Below are 16,254 nucleotides of genomic sequence, written 5' to 3'. Positions count from 1 at the left end.
TGTGAACCTCAGATGTGACTCGTATATTCCTAACAAAGCAGGTACTTTTTCATAGCTTTAGTAAAATGTGGTAAATATTCCAGACTGGAAGGTGAGTTGCTTGCTACTGGATAGTGGCAATCAAACCTTCTTTGTTGTTAATTGCTCTAAATCCAAACATTGGGTAAGATCAGAAGCTAACTAAGCTAGAAACCAAGTTCTGCCACTTACCAAGTCAGCTGGTAACTGGTGATAGCACTATCTCTGTATAGGGTGAACAAACTTTTCTAGGCTTCAGTTTTAATCATTAGGTTGCATATCACAAATAGTGTAGCATCCACAGCCATCCTGCCAAATACCAAAGGATAAAAGATCTAAGAATCAGAGAGAATTAATAGAAGCTTTTCTGGTTGATTGTTCCTTCCCTTGAAGCTCGCAAGGTATCTGCTGAATGAGCTCCTGCAACCTTTCTCTTGACATGAAATAAGTGCGAGCATCCCACCAGTTGTTCTACACCTATGGTTTATGCACAGAAACCCCCTTGGTCAGAATCACCTGTAACCTCAGCTCAGCTTCCCTTTTTCCCTGAAGTATTTAAAACTTCCAAGTTGCCTGGGAGTTTTTTGGGACCTCTTTTTTTGCAGGAGAGCAGAGACACTCTTAATCCTTTGACATAATTTCTTTCTTCCTTCTCTCCACCCCAGCACTCTGCTCATTTAATTACTTTGCTCCTCAGCTAGGACAAAGTGAGCATTTGGCACCAGCATGGCTTAGTGCTCCAAAAGCACCATCAGTTTGGCTCTGAGGCTGTTGGACAGTGGAAGACTGAATGCCTTGGGGGAGGAACCCTGGGGAAAGAGGCCTTTCTGCTCTGCAGCCCTGATCTGAGTCTGCCTTAGTTCTGTAGAGGCAGAAGCTGACACAGTAATGTGGAGGCTGTTGTCTCTGGCAAAGTTGCCACTGAAGTATTAACTACAATCAAACTTAAGTCAGCAGGGGCCTATAGTTCATTTCCTAGTGGCATTCTACTCAATCGTGTGCTTAATTTTTTGATATGTTTCCAAAGCATGATAATAAAGAGATATATGTGTGCAATGCCATCTTTCACTTCCTTGAATACAGCTTCTCTAGGCTAATTCAGTAGCACCTGTCCAAAGTGAAGCATGAAGTAAAATCAGACACTTCAAAACCAGAAAGATAAACCATTTAAATGCTAAGTGAAGCATAATTCTGAGTTTGGACTGATAAGTCCCCATACGTGGCACATCAGTTATTTCAATAGGTGGTTCAAAGATGAAGTCCATGACCTGAGGCTGTTTAAGAAACAGTGAAGTACTTTAGCTAGCATGCTATTTACTTCTTGTTCTTTCATATAATGAATGATTAAATAAAAATATATATATTAACTTCCCCCTCCCCATAATTTTAAACTAATTTCTCTTAATGGCTGATCTGCATTTTTTTCTTCTTCCAAGGATTGTTTGTTTGCCTCACTTGATGTTTGTTTACTGAGGTTTGAAAAGAATCTCTTTATATTGATTCTAGTAAGAATTCTCTGTGTTAAGAGATCTAAAACTTCCCCATTAAATGGAATACTGAAACTCCTAGGTATTTCAGTAGTCAGGGCTTTGGGGTAACAGTGTGGTGACATTAGTCCCAGGTGCCTGGTGCTAATGTGCATCCATGGCAGTAGATTCAGGCCCTGGAGGAACATAAAAGGCTGTACCATAGAGTTTTCAAAACAAGCAAAACATGCATTATTTATCTGCCAGAGTAGAACTGGAAGGAGTTACAGTAAGGTTAGATAGTGCCTGAAATATATCCTTAGTGCCTACTCTTAGTCTAAATTATACTTGCATCTGTCCCATTTGAGGAACTGAATATGAACACAATTCAGTAGCAGAAAAACATTTGTATTGACATAAATAAGCATTTTTTCTTTCCTGCAGACTGCAGACTCAAGGCATCTTGCTGTGACTTCTGTGTATCGAATCTTGGTCAAAATCTTGGGCCTTATCTTTAAAATGTCCTTCAGAAATTTGGGCTTAAGCTGGTCAGAAAGACTGTGCCAACACAAAAGATGAAATGGTGTTGGGAACACAATTCCTTTGGCATTTTGGTCTCTGTGGAGGAAGCAGCTCCTTTGCTAGCTTTTTCCATGTCCTCAAGCATGGTCTATTATGTGCCCCATGTGCATAGCCAATTGTTGAATTAGGAACACAGTTTTGCCTTCTGCCTGGAGTGAGAGTGAACAAACACCAAGCAGTGTGTTGCTTAATGCAGTAGCAGAAGGGACATTGACATTCTGTGAACGAGAAAGCTACAAGGATTTCTGCAGTAGAGAATGAGTGACTGATGTCTGCTCCCAAATCCCCCTGAGCTTTGTGCATCCAGCTGCTGAGGTTATGATGATGAGATTGGTCTATTAATAAAGGTTTTCAGAAATGTCAGTCAGCTTTATTTAACAAACAGAGCTTACTGGCAAGTCTCATGGCATAATAGAATGGGAGGAGACTGAATATAACCTATGTAAAAGGTTTTTTGTCTGAAAATGGGTAAACAACAGCAATGCAGAGAGTATTTGTATGGTTGAGACTCAGCTCTAAACTCAAATACTCAGCTCGAAACCATACAATCAACTTGGCATTATTGTCTGAACGGAAAATGGCCAAGCTAGCAGTGACAGTCCAGCCAGCATTTAGAATTCAGATGCCCCTGACTGATTCCAGAAGCGGCAGCCAAGAGATCTGAACTATTTGAAAGTGCTAGCAAGCACTTGAGCTTGGCTGGCTCGGACAGAGCTCATGGTTTTCCTCTGCAGATTTTATGTACCAACATTCCCATTTTGTGTCCTGTGATTTTGGATGCAGGCCCACGGATGAATTTAGCTTTTTCTGCAACTTTTCAAGCAATAGCTGTTTCATGTTTGTGACTTCTTTCACCAAAAAAGGATTAAGATCTGACAGCCGTTACTTTAACACCAGCAGCACAGAGACCTGTTCAGATCTCTTGATACTTTGCGCTGCAAGATTCCTGGAGGATGTTGCCTGACTGGTTTTGTCCAGCTAACTCAAGATGTGATAAAAGATGTGTGCTTGCCCCTGCTGAGGGGTAAATACAGAAGCGTGATGGAGAGCAGAAAGAGAAAAGGAACCCTGCTTCTTTCTCATTCTCTCTGCTTGTGCAGAATAAGGAGAAAAAGGGGTAGGTTTAAAACATAAGTCCCAGAGATGAGTGATGGCTTGTGTCCTCACTGACCTGCTCTGGTTCAGTGCAAGTTACCTTCCTGTTGCTCACTGCTAGGATGGAGAAACAAAATGCCCACTTTGTTATGTTAGACAGAGGTCAAGCCAAAACTCAATCTGGTGGTGAATTCTGGGCTGAGAGTACAGGCCTGCTCAAATTGGTGCTTATGCACACTTTATACATCACTTCATAGACAGTAGTACAGAGAGGGGAAGAGATGCCCACTGCTTGGTAAGAGCCTTTCTGGGAAGAGAGGCAGAGTTGTACCCCAATATGAACTAGGTGGAGTAGCAGGTAGAAGCTGAATTTCTCCACAGCCTGATGCTTTTGCTATCAGATTGAGAGGGCAGCAAGTGTGCACTGCTGTTTTACTGTGAGTGGCCTCTATGTATGCTGCTGCAGCAGTATGCAGCCTGGTGTGGAGTTAGCCTGCAGAGCTTGCCCAAAGGGACCTGAACACTTGAAGTAGCAAGGTGGTGCTACCATGGATATCACCATGGTCACCTTCTTCTTGGGAGGGTGAACTGACTCCCACAGAGTTCTGTGTTGCTGAAACCAGGCTTGCTCACATCTGAAGTAACCTCTGTAGTCTCTGTACTACCTGGCGGCCTGCCTCTTTTTATGTCAGTGTTTTTATTGCAGAGAAATTAATTCCTAATTAGAAAACTGACTAGTTGCCAAACTTGGCTTATATTCACACACAGGTGCATACCTTTGGGGCTGGATTTTCTTTTTATAAACACAGATAAAAATACGCTGAATTATTTTTCCCTCTTACTCAAGCAAACAATATTTGTTATTTTCACTTTTTATTCCCTGGCCACGCATTACCACTCTGTTGTTTGACAGTCTTAATATACACAGTAAATAAAAAGAGGGGACCAATTTAAGCACAGGCAGAAAAGCAGCTGTCTATGGTAATAGGCTGTAAGTGGTGTTAAAATGTCAATGGCAAAGGAAAGGCAGAATCCTGCTACTGATTTTGTCAGGGCTGGACCTTGGAGAGCCAGGCTTAAAGGGAACGCATGGGCTAAGGAAGCCAGGGTTTCTGCCAGGAAAAAGGTATCTGTACTCCTTAGACATGATTTTTTAGCTGATGAGAGGAAAGAGATTCCTGCTCTCCATGTGTCTTACCCCCAAAGTGCACTGAGCTATGCTCTGCCCCTGTGTTGCTCTATACCAGTTAATTTTGCCTTGAGAAGCCATGGGCCAGCTTTGAGAAATAACAAGATCATCTAACTCTATTCCTTGTTATTTGTTTTGATCTTAAATAAAAATACCTGATCATAAAGAGCCTGTTCATAGAATCATAGAATAGTTAGGGTTGGAAAGGACCTTAAGATCATCTAGTTGCATCCCTCCTGCCATGGGCAGGGACACCTCACACTAAACCATATCACCCAAGGCTTCATCCAACCTGGCCTTGAACACTGCCAGGGATGGAGCATTCACAGCTTCCCTGGGCAGCCCATTTCAGTGCCTTATCACCCTTACAGTAAAGAACTTTCTTCTTATATCCAATTTAAACTTCCCCTGTTTAAGTTTTAACCTGTTACCCCTTGTCCTATCACTACAGTCCCTAATGAATAGTCTTTCCCCAGCATCCTTATAGGCCCCCTTCAGATACTGGAAGGCTGCTATGAGAGCTGCTCTGAGGTTCATCCTGAGTCTGTGATGAGAGGAGCTTGGCATTGCTTTCAGGATGTTTATGTTTCTCAGACATCTGAGAGCAAGATGAAAGAAATATTAAGAACAGGAGAAAGAAAATGCAACTTGCCACCACACTGTATTAACAAGCTACTAAAGACTGTATTTTCTTTGACTTTCATCCGTAGCATTAATGTGATGCAAGTATGACCTAACAGAAAGAAGATAAAATCCTGTGGATTCTCAAAGTCATTGTGGATGCTAGCTATGCTGGTGAAGAGTTATTCATATCTATGCCTTCATAGCTGTTTTTCTGGCTCCTGCAGTACAGGATATATTCTAAATTCCTACCACAAATCCATAAAGAAAAATATTTATAGTGCCTATGGTAGGTAATAATTTCAGATATTTGTTGAAAAACCCACAAACAAACCATGCAATTCTTCTTCTAAAATGATTAAATTTCAAACCTGTACTTTTTAAAGAGCTCAAGCAGCATCACAGGGAGTTTTGGTGTTTAATATTATGTGTTCATAGTACTCTTCTAATCAGCTAACATTTAAAGAAGCATCACTGCACAGCTAAGCACCAGTGCATATTTCTAAGGTTGTTCAGGTTTTTGATGTGATAAATCAGTTTGATTTTGAAGGCTTTTTAAAGTAATAGGACAGTTTCCACAGAGTTTGCTGAGTTTGTGCCACCTTGGTGTTCAGCTGGAACTTAATCTCAAAACATAAATTTGCAAAGGTTTTTCTGGGTCTGGATGTTTTCAGAAATATTTTAGAAAAGGATGGGGGCACCCACATATTTATATGACAAAAACACAGTGATTTGGAATCTCAGAAGCAATATGTAAAGTTATATGCTCCAGAGAGTTAGGAGATATGAAACTTCATTTATTACATGGGTTAATTTTGCACTGCTAATTACCACCATGGAACCATTTTCTGAATTTTGCCCATTGGCAGAAGCATCTGTGAAATGACAGAACTTAAAGACATTGTTGAATTAGTGGTATAATTGCTATATATATTTTTACAGGATTGGTATGGCCGTACTCTCAAGGATATTAATTTAATAACATTTTAATTGCTTAATGCATAGCTCAACCTTGAAATAATGTAGGTAACAAGTTTCAGTACAGATTAATTTTATCTGGTCCAAAAATAGAGTTATAAAACCTAAATTTATGCAAAATAGCTGGATTGGCGTACAGTAAAGAGGAGAGAATGGGAGGTGCACAGGTCTATGTGCACCCCAGTCCCTGTGCAGAAGATGGGTATTGCCTTCAGATGCAATGAATAAGCAGTATTTTGCTTTGTGGACGATTAATTGCCACTTTTTAACCCTAATGTTGTCCATGAGAGGACCAAGTGTGGGTGCTGGACTGATCATGGACCTGCTGTCATTGCATTGTCATCAGCATCGCACCCTCAAGCAGTGCCAGTTTGGTGTGTGCAACCTCAAGATTTTGGTCTCCCTCTTGGTCCCTGTCCTGGTTTGAGCAGTAGCAGTCATTTTTCTCCTTCTTGGTAGCTGGTGCAGTGCTGTGTTTTGACTTTCGGGCTGAGAACGGTTGCTGATAACAAGTATGTTTTGAATTACTGCTCAAATGTTTGGTTTGTCCAAGGCCTTTTCTGAGCCTCATGCTCTGCCAGGGAGGAGGGGAGGCCGGGAGGAAGGAGAGACAGGACACCTGACCCAGGCTAGCCAAAGAGGTATTCCATACCATAGCACGTCATACCCAGGATGTAACTGAGAGAGACCCGGAAGGGCTGGAGCTCTGGGGGATGGAGGAGGTATCAGTCGGTGCTCGGTCGGGCAGGGTGGGGTGAGTTATGGGTCTGTGGCTGGTGAGGTGTTGTATTCCCTTCACTTGTTATTGGTTTTATCATTATTATTTGCAGTAGTAGTAGCAGTAGTGATTTGTGTTGTGCCTTAGCTATTAAACTGTTCTTATCTCAACCCGTGGGGGCTACATTCTTTGGATTCTCCTTCCTAACTCTCTGGGAGTTGGGGGAGCAAGGGGGGGAGTGAGTGAGTGAACTGTGTGGATTTGGTTTAAACCACGACAGTCCCTAAGCTTAGCAACACTACTGAGTTATCACAGTGGAAATGAAATCCTTAAGATTTCTTGGGACTGCATAGCTCACTGCATTTGCACCTTTTCATGTAACTGAGATGCTATTGCTAATAATTTATTTTGGCCTAAATGAGACAGGTATTGCTACACTATCAATAAAAGTCTGACTTCTGAGGGAAAAGAGCACATATTTGTCTTCTATAGGTAATTGTTTTCATTTCAAGAAAGGCAACATTTATAAATTATTTCATTAGCAACTTTTTCCTTTTTTAAATATCTGTTAACAGAATTTAAAAAACCCACAAAACAAACCGACCAACAAAAAAACCCACAAAAAGACACTGGCAGAAAATACTTGTAGTATCTCCTGGACTTGGTTATGACTATGGGCATACTAACAGGGCAACTCCCCTGGGTAATTGAATTAATCAGAAAACACACCCTTATCCACACACACACACACCTGCTTACCTCCTTGCCACTGAACATTTTTGAGTTCATATGCTTAATCTTAGATGGCAGAAGTTCTGACTACATAGTTCAGGAGGAGAAATTGGTGCAGGAATTGGTGCAGGAAGGTACTGAAGTGGCTGGGGGATGACACAGGATCTGGGTGGAAGAGCCCAGAAAAACTGCCTTATGGAAATTATTGCCAATAAAAATGTATTACAAGTGAGTTTTCTGAGGTATGAAATCTTTTGGGCAAGCAGAGGCTGTGTAAGATCCTTCCCAGCTGGAAATGTTCTCGCTACTTTTGGCATAAACAGTAGCTTCTGCGTAGGTAGCTTACTCTTAACAAACAAACAAACAATATTCATGCAGATGAATAATGAGAACTATCTTTCTAGTCCTTTAAAGTTTCCCTTCTGCCTTGGAAACTTTCATCAAAGCAAGTGAATCTCAAGCTGCTGCTGGGTTGGGTGACAGGAGAGGCTGGAAAAACAACAGCTACCGAGGTACTTTATTTTAATCTGAGACCTTCTGATGCTCAGCTGGGCAGCAAGAGTGGGGTTTGCTACAAGCTGTTCCTACTGTGCTGTCCTGTCAGATTGTATAGCTGTTTTTGAAAGTATGTCCTTCAAAAGGAGAGTCTATGCTGAGCCAGGCTGGAAAATGCACAGATCAGAGTAGCTCCCTCTCTGTTTGCCTGTGTGGAGCCATGTTGTAGCTCTGGCCTAGGTTTAATAAAAAATGAGTTTAAATTCTACAGAATTTAAATTCTTTTTGTAATTAAATTTAAATTTAATTTGCATAGATGGTAGATCAGATATGTTTAGTCCATATATGGTCTGTGACATTGAGACTTGGCCAAAGAAGTTATGCTGAAGAGTGAATCCAATTTCTCTCCCTGTCACAAGGCAGGGATGTACACAGAACAACAAAAGAGAAGGAAGGTAACAAGGTATGGACAATGGCTGTAAGTTCTATGAAAGCCATCACACTCCCTTCTAAGACCCTCATAAATTTTGTTGATAGGAGCTCCAAGAGCATACAAGTGGAGTTTGCATGATTCGCAGGACACGCTTTCTTCCAAAAGCTGCTGCAAAATCAAGGCTGATATTTCAGCATATTTTGAATGTCAGATATGATTTATGAAATGAGACTTCAAGCCTTATTTCCTTTTATTACTGAATAAGAGTTTCTCAAATGCTTATTAAGATAACCTGAAAATCAAGGAGGAAAAACAATGAATCACTCGCAAAGAAGAAATGAATCTTTAAGAGAATCCTGAAGAAGAAGCATTTATCATTCATGCTTCTTCATTTATCTCCCCAGGCTGAGTTACAGTCCCATCTGTGTGACTTATGCTGCCTCTGAACAACATTTTTCCCCATCTCCTGCCTTGCTTTTCCTGAGTTAGTCAGGGCATCAGCCCAGAGAGTCGAGTAACTGGAGCTCGTTTGAAGTGATGGAAGAGATAGTTTCTCTCTCTTCCCCTGTTACTATTCGTATCGCAGCCACTTCAGAGAGTGAACACAAATCAATACTCTCAGCTGCTGAAATCAAGCAAACGTTATGGGCTGTTCTATATTGTCTTTCATGATTAAGTCATTTTCCAACAGTGGTTTCTTAGGCTGCAATACAACAAGAAAAAGAACAATTTCTCCAAGTGAGGAGCTGAAAGACAAAAATCAGTGATGTTAAATTTTATCCTGGTCTTCACCCAGAAACACCTGAATGCAATGGCTGCAAGCTAAACATATTGAGACTTTCCTAGGCAGTGTGGTTTGCATGTTATGGCCAGGTCAGGTGTAGGGTACTTATTCCTGTCACCCAGCTACCGCTTGGTGAATGATCATCCGCTTGACCTTTTTAATCTCTTCTCCAGTTTAAAACTATTTTGTTCCTGTGAACCTTCTCTCTCTGATTACAAAAGCACTACAGAAAAACAAATTGCTTGCTGTGCTCATCTATAGGTTAGCTCAGAGACTGATTTTTTCCAGTTCACAACATCAGTAAGAAACTGAAAATTTCGGAAGTGTTTCTGCAGTGTGCTAATGGCTAAGCTTCTGCTCTTCATCCCCCTCAATACAGGACTGTTCTAGCTTTGCTGGTAATTAATCCAGAGCTATGTTTGAAAAAGTCAAGGAGGGAAGTGGGGCTCTAAAAAGTTAGCTGCAAAAACGCTGCCTTCAGTTTCTGTGAGCTCCAGCACTGGGCTCACTCTGGTCAAAAGTACGCGGAGCTCCTCCTCTGCACTAAAAGTTTGTAACACTCCATGTTTCTTCTCAGCCTTCATTAATAATAGAAACCTGCAGAAATGAAAAAGGACACTTATAATGTGTCCTGTTTACTTACCGCTGATGTTGGGCATGGGGATATGTACAGTCAGGAAGGCGTCAGGACCCTGGGGCTGCTGTGAATGCTATTTGGAGGAAAGAGTCCTCCTGAGTATTCTGCTAATTCTGGAATAGATAATCAGCAATTAAATTGCATTAAATCTGAAAATAAGAATTAAAACCCAGGTTTGGGAAGTATTGGTTTGGGGAAGAGTAATTCAACACTTAGCTTAACCTCTGTGTAAGAATTAGAGCTTAGTCATCTGAAGATGACCTGGGGGATTTTTTGGGATTAATTACCTACCAGACCACACTGGCTGTTATTTCATCAGAAAGAGCTTTGATATTGAGTGTTGGCACATAACTCCTGTGCAGTGCACACACACACAGACACACGGAGGCAAACCTGTTTTCCATAATACAATAAAGATATCAGCCAGTTTTTGGCAAAGGTTGCTCTGAACTTGTTCTATCTATTGAGCAGTCAATCTTGAATATGGTTTCCCTTACCTTGGCCTGGCTTCTGCTGTCAATATGTATTTTTCCATTGAAAAGTACTTCTTTTTAGAGTTGTCAGCGTGCAACAGAGCAAACATCCACATCTTTGCCCAAGGCCGCAGGTGAAATACTGAAGTGAAGTCAAAATCTACCATGAGTTCTTGAAAACTGAAGAAATATTCCTTTGAAAAAATCTAATGACTGATCTATGCTGAAATCAAAACTATTTCTTAATTATCCATACTCCTTATTTATACCTTAGTCTTAAAGTAACCACAATGACAAACTTACCACTGAAAGTAGTGATGGATTTGACATGTAAGACTACATCAGGATAGCAGCTAGCAAAACTCCAGTGCAGCAGAATATATTCTTCCTCTTGAGATTTTGCATACTAGTGATAGTGTTAATATGAACTAAAATCTCTGAAGGCTGGATCCGAGCTCTGCTGCAGATTATTCTGTGTACCACTTCACAACAGAGATCCCATATACAGAGGCAATGGGACAGAAACTTGTACATAGCATGCACTGATTATCTGGAGCTATGTTCTATTGCCATTAAGATAGTAATAAAACTGCTGGTTATTTACTGGTAGAGGAGTGAGACCTTAGGAATTCCTGGTTTTACTGTTATATACAAATAAGAAATAAATTTATTATGTGACTATAAATTCAATTGAAAAGTCAGATCAAAAGACGTGCTATCACAATTATTAATCAAATACCCCAAACAGTAAGTAAATAACCAAACAATAAATCATATTTCAAAACATATTGACTATATTGATTGGACAGAAATGGGCAGGGTGGGAGAAACTCCATGTCTTCAAATAGAAGAAAACCAGATAGTTACAGTTTTCACTACATACCCTGCAAAGGTACAGCTATACTTTCATCTAATTTGTTTTGCTGTATCTTTAAAATACTGAAACATGTATAAAGGCTTGGGGAGATGATCTGAGTTTACACCATGTCAATATAGATTTTATAATGTAGCCATCATACAGTACAATATAATGCTACAATATTGTGCCTGAAACTATCACAGATGAGGTCCTCTTTCCTATATTATGGTAGCATTTTCACCCTAAAATGAAGTGACAGAAAAAAGCAGTTGATGTCTTCAAATCAAGGATGCTGTCTCATCTACCTGCCCCACACCATCATGTGCATTTGTGTCTATGTGCATTTATGCGACCTATTACTGGAAAGGAACTGTCAGAAGGCAACATTTGCAGGAGCAAAGAAGAGAGGTTTTAGGGGTATGAAGTCAGAGCAGACATTCTAGTTATCCCATTAAGATGAGATGTGACCTTTAAATGGAAGAGTGACACTTTGGAGACTGACATTTGATTTCCCAGTGTGCCCCCAGCACGTTGCAATTTGCTACAAAACAATGAGTAGCATTCATCTGAGGCTAGAAGATTCTTTTAGAAGTGCACAATATGCTGTGAAAACAGCAATTGCATTTTATGACTTGCCAGGCAGTCTTTCAATGTGCTAGTGAAATTATCAGAAAAGGAATGGGAATGGGCTTATAAATATTGCATGAGAGCTGTATAAACAAACAAGCAAAATCTATGGTTACAGACATATTACTCCTTTTATTAAAGCAGTATTTATTCATACATTAAAAAATCACATTGAAATATTAGTTTGGTCTAAGCTGGGAAACCCGAAACTGTAGCTGTTCCAGTCCCTATTTTCTGCATCCTTTCCTTTATCACTGTACAGTTCATACTCTACTGTGAGCATAATTCTGCCTCTGGATGGGACTCTTTGTGTTGTGGGAAATCTTTAACAATACTCTGCCTGGCCTCAGCTCAGGAAAGGAGCTGTTACTTGCTGGGTATACCTGTTCCTAGAAATGGTGGATGCTCAAACCTCAAAAGAAAGGTGGGAAAACACCCAGGGACAAGAGCTTGGTTGCTCTTGGAGGTGAGCAGAGGTGAGATTTTTGCTTTGCAGAGCTGTTTTCCACTCTGTGGATTTTTGTCTTGCACTTCCAGTGCCTCTTCTGTTGCGCTTCCTGGGAAGAAAATGGCCTTTCCCTGCAGTGATGCTGCTATGGTTGGATATATGCATCACCAATGCGAGTCTCAATATTTTTACCTGATTTCAGTGAGGCTCTGTTAGCAGATGACCACTGTATTTTACCTGTTGTCTCACCAGGGAGCAGCCTGTCCCTAGCAAGTCCTGCTATGTAAGAGCTCTGAGTATCACCAGCCCTTCCCCTGGACTCACAGCCTACAAGGTCACATCTTCGCAAGCTTATCCTTTGCCACTCAGGGACACCAGTCCTGCTATGAGTTATGCACCCTCCCACCATCAGTAGCTTCTTTTTTGGAATTTAAAACAGAGGATTAAAAGATTCCCTCCTGTCCTGGGTTCAGCAGTAGCAGTCATTTTCTCTCCTTAGTAGCTGGTGCAGCGCTTTTCTGTTATTGAATTTTTGTTAGAGCAAGCTCTAGAAGAGACATGTTGTCTCACCTGTGAGAAACGGGGCAGGCTGTGTTTTAACCATGTGTTCCTGTGATTGTCACTGAGGACTGCAAGGTTATGCTCCTCTGTTTGGAGTCTGTCCCCTCAAATCCTCTCCTGAAATTAGCCAGTTACACTAGCTCTCCCCAGCAAAGGTGGAGCTGATGTTCTGCCCAGTACTCTCTTTACCTGGTAGCTGAGTAATTAGGAACTGGCAAATGCTCAGTGATGGACAGAGGGTAGAAGCTAAGTGCTGCTTGTGCCCTAAACCCCCAGGCAGCTGGGGAGGCCACAGGCTCTGGGGTGTCCCCTAGCCTAGGGCAGGAGCTGGAGGAATAAAATTAATAGGATATGGCCACTGAGGGCAGGTAAATGGAAGGAGAGCAGGATGATGTTCTATGTGCACTCCAAGCTGGCAGTGCTGCGGGTGGATCTAGGGAGAAATGCAGATTACTGGGATCATGGGCAAATCCATACTGGGTCTGGAAAGGAGCTGGTGACCACTGATCTGTGACAGCTGTAAGGATGATAGGAAAACTGGAAGGCATTTAGGGGTTTCACTGAATTTTATTTAGTTTTGGGGTTTGTAACTTTTCTTTTTTTTTCTGGGTGGGGGGACTTGTTCCAGGAACATTTTTGGAAGTCAGAAAACTGCCAGATTTAAGAGATCTGTATATGTTCATCACTAATATTTTGTATCTTTGCCTTTCAGGGTTCTAAACAAGTAGTGAAACTACCAGCTCCGGAAGGGCAGGTTTATTGTTTGCAGTTGCTGGCTTGGACAGGTTTTTCTAGCTTTATCCACTGAGACCTGGAGAATGTAGCAGATCTACTGATACGGGGTGAACTACATGTCACACCTTCTCAGGCCATTAGTACCACTGGGCTTTTGAAAGCCAGGGTTGTTCTGTACTTATTTTCCATCTCTACATGGTTGTTAAATGCTGTTATTCAACACCAAATGCTCTTAAAATGTTTCTGGACTGTTTCATTAGTAATAATAGACTATTTTCCCAAACAAGCAAAGCAGAAGTGAGCCTCAGTGGCTCTGAAATTATTGCAAAGGTAATTGTATTAGCTGCACTAATGCCAAATAGCATTAATAGTTATTTTTTTGTGTCCAATCCAGTTATTCATTTTCTTTAATAATTTACAATTTGACTGTCGCCATGGCACCGCTTTGCTTTGTACTTAGCAGTAATGGTACTGTAGACAGGAAGCCAGCCAGGCAAAGAACAATAACACCTAGAATCTGAATTCATGACTAAAAAGAGAATTTTGAATGCAAAACCCAATCTCTGTCAGGCCAGGCTGCAAGGAGAATGAGACTAAATGCTGGAGGCAGGGATTACTTTCATTGCATCCCTTTGATGCCTCCAAAACCCCTGTGTTTCGGGGTGTCAAAGTTATATAAGTGTTAAATGTGCTAAGTAGATAAATGTACATGCTTTCCTTTGTAGTATTGTTTAGTCTTTAAAACAAATTTTAGGCAGAAGCTCAACAACTCATAGTGAATCTCATGTATTCTGTTTGTACTTTGAGACTAGGGAAGAAGTTGAAGTTACCTGCAAACCCCTACCCTGCCATGTTTTTCTTTACACTGAAAAGCAAATTGATCAATTATCTTCTCAAGAGACAGTGTTTAATGATATATTATTAACTACTTGCCCTTCTCTTACTTATTATTATCTCCAGACTTAACTCTTTGGCACCAATAGCTTTCTTGATTTGGTTTTAATAATGAAAAGAAGAATGATTACAGACTCAGTCTGTTAAAGTATCTTCTCTGTAGAAGGGAAACAGTGCAGTATTTGCACTACAACGAAAAAGAAAAAGAAGAAAAGGAGGAAAAGATAAAAAGCTTTGAATTTTCAACCTAGACAAACTTGCTTTATGCCAGGGCCATTTCTTGATTGTGATTTTACTGATGGGAAAGCAAAACTCTTTAAGATTTCTTTAAATGGTTAAGTAAAAATGATTGCACACCTTATACAGTGTCAGTGGAAAATTAGTAAGCTTCCCATGGGAAAGACTTGATGCAGGATGCTGATGTTTGTTCCAGTAGAGGGCACTGAAAAAATATAATGAGATTGATGTTTATTACTGTGGCACTCTGAATTGGAAGCACGAAGGGCTAGGTTATTTCACAGCAATGCCTGTTCTCAAAGGCTTTATAATCTGAATGCATATCAATGAAACCTGCATAGGCTGTTCATAAACATCTGAACATTCTTGTCTAGATGCAATGTTACTTTCTTCTTTTGCAAAGTTTTAACTAAGCTCTCTAGCCTTGAAATGTTGAGTACCCTTTCTGTAATCTGAGTGCTAGATTACCTCTTTTTTTTTGTTTGTTTCTTCAGTTCCAGCTTCAATGAATACTTTTATTGTGGAGGGACACTGCACAAGACAACACTATTTTAGATGTGCCAGGTTCACAGGGGACTTTAGTTTCTGATTGTTAAATGAACCAATGTACAACGCTTTTCTGTAAATACAGTGGCAACAAAATATTATTTGACATTATTAGGGAAAATGTCATGTTACCTAAAAAGAACTGAATATTAATTTTAATTTGGGACTGAGTAGACAAATAAGGCTTACAGAAAGTTCAGCAGCTTTCTTTAAAGCTGAAGAACAATAAGAGAGAAAGGGAGATGGAAGAATGCTGTAAAAATTATCCAGCCTATCTCTTATAACAAGCCCGTATTTTATCTGTTAGATGTGTAAAAGTTTTGCTTGGCTCCGTCCCTTTGGCAGCTGTACCAAGAATAGCTTTTGACACCAATTTTCAAATTCTGGTCAGATTTGACTGAGATTTAAATTGAATCCCTCATCATTAATTTTCTGGTGGCATTTGTGTATTAATTTGTTATTAGACAGCACCAGAAGCAAGTATTTTTTATTTTTAAATGCTTCTTTTCTGGATTGTTGGTGGTATGTCCCTTAAATAGTTAACTTTGAAGACAACTTTTGGTGAACTCCTTCCTGTTTATGAGATGTGTATTGCAAGCTGGTTTTAGGCTAGATCTTCTCCCTCCATCCCCTGCCTCATGGAGGATTGAGCCTAACCTTATACGTGGAATCTAATGTGAGATCCTTGCTTAGCCGTCATGGCTACAGGGCAACAGAATTAACAAGATTTACCTTTAATTAATTTAGAACTGAAGATTGAGCTGGTTAAGCACAAAGAAGCTGGGCTTGCTGAGCTAACACAGAAGGTGGTCATTCAAGGTCAGCACAATTTCTCCTCTCTCCATTTCCTTTTCCAGGGGATAGGTAACAAACATAATTAGGCATTTCGTTTGTTTGCAAAAGCACCCAGTGCTGCAGGCATAAACAAACAGCTTCTCTTCTGAAGTGAATTTACTAGTTTGGAAAAAATTATCCGTAGTTAGTGTGAAGAATGTCACTGGGGCCAGCAATGCTGCTCACTTTTAATTGAGACCAGTGCTTATATTTTACTGATTAAGTCATAACTTAAAGAGGTGTTTGGGTATCAAATGAAAATTAAAGCAAGGGAATGTAGTGAAATGAGTCT

Source organism: Melopsittacus undulatus, chromosome 3, assembly GCF_012275295.1.
Source record: "Melopsittacus undulatus isolate bMelUnd1 chromosome 3, bMelUnd1.mat.Z, whole genome shotgun sequence".
Classification (NCBI taxonomy): Eukaryota; Metazoa; Chordata; class Aves; order Psittaciformes; family Psittaculidae; genus Melopsittacus; species Melopsittacus undulatus.
The sequence above is the reverse complement of the archived record's forward strand: the minus strand, read 5'-3'. Positions refer to the sequence as shown.